The following is a 1354-nucleotide window of genomic DNA, read 5'->3' as shown; positions in this document are numbered from 1 at the left end:
TGTTACCTTTGCGAGGTTTCATGACTTAAACTCATATATGTCTCAGCTATTTACAGCTTGGAGTACAAAACTGCTTCTGTCGAACGGTTTGGCAGGTTGTCATTTAGTCTTTGCTGGTTTATAAACCAGGCAATAGTACGCCAACAGAGTCAAAGTTACTTATTTCCCTCTGTTTGAGCAAAATCAAACAGCTCCGTTGCAATATCAATCAGCAAGTCATTTACTACAGTTAGAAAATGGCTTTTCTGCAGTGAGTTTTTTGCTTTTTCGAGCCACAAAATTGTATAATTGCATTTGATCTTCACAATGCGTATTTACCCAGTCCGGTTTCTTCATCACAGGTTATAGCGTTTGCAAATCGCCACAACCATTACCCATTTCCATTCTACCGTTGCTTATCGCTTCCGGTATTTACCAAAGTGATGTTGCAATGATAGCTCATCTCACATAAGAACTATGTATCAACAAAGTCCTCTATCTTGCGCTACTAAGATATACTGCGGTAGCAGATTAAGTTCGAAAACAATCACATCTAAGTCTGTCTAAACGATATCAATTCCGAAGTAAGATTATAAATACGGTAAATCAAATACTTTTACCTACTACACCAGCAACAACAAAAGTACACGCACACTAGCGGTATATTGCTGTATTCACTTATTAAGAATAAAGATGTGTTTTCAGTTAGTTCGCCACCCTTCACTCGCGTTTCCCACAAAGGGACAAGGGTGCGTATACTCTGGAATGCAAGGATGTGTATAATCTGGACAACAGTCACAGAGAGTCAGGATTTGTATTTAAATTCAACGCAAAGGTTCTAAAACACGACACATTGCTGTCGATAAATGTACTAGAACTCTGTGCATTTTACAAAGCAATAGATAAATGTCCTAGAACTCTGTGCATTTTACAATGCATTAAATGATTCGCTTTCAGTCGAACCAGAGATAGACTCTGGTTTCTCTTCAGAACGAATAAATCTTTCGCTTTTTACTAAAGATTTCTGTGGAGAGAAACAACCGGGAGTTTCATGTAATTTTGTTTTTCAGGCCTGGCTCACGCTGCCCTTAAGCAGTCAAACAAAGCAACGGCAGTTGCATACTCAACAACCAGTGAGAACCAAGAAGCCGCATGACAATGCGGCAGGTAACTCAAATCTTCAATGGCTCAGAACGCCATTATGTGAAAATGTCAAGACATCAATCCGTGAGTGGACATCTGTTAGACACACGATCTCACCCGTCAGGGTTTGGATCTTGAAAACTGGACATTAAATCCACAGGTGTTTCGTATGTGAGTCCACACAAGGAGGTTACCCTCAAGTATATCAGTATGTGTACATCACATTCATGGG

At 39.7% G+C, this 1354-nt stretch overlaps 1 pseudogene; it reads left to right on the top strand.

Moving 5' to 3' along the window:
- Nucleotides 1-949: 949 nt before the first annotated feature.
- LOC135054136 (U5 spliceosomal RNA) lies at nt 950-1057 on the top strand (annotated as a pseudogene).
- The last annotated feature ends 297 nt before the right edge of the window (nt 1058-1354 follow it).

This window comes from Pseudophryne corroboree, chromosome 2 (genome assembly GCF_028390025.1).
Source record: "Pseudophryne corroboree isolate aPseCor3 chromosome 2, aPseCor3.hap2, whole genome shotgun sequence".
NCBI lineage: Eukaryota > Metazoa > Chordata > Amphibia > Anura > Myobatrachidae > Pseudophryne > Pseudophryne corroboree.
The sequence above is the reverse complement of the archived record's forward strand: the minus strand, read 5'-3'. Positions and strand labels throughout refer to the sequence as shown.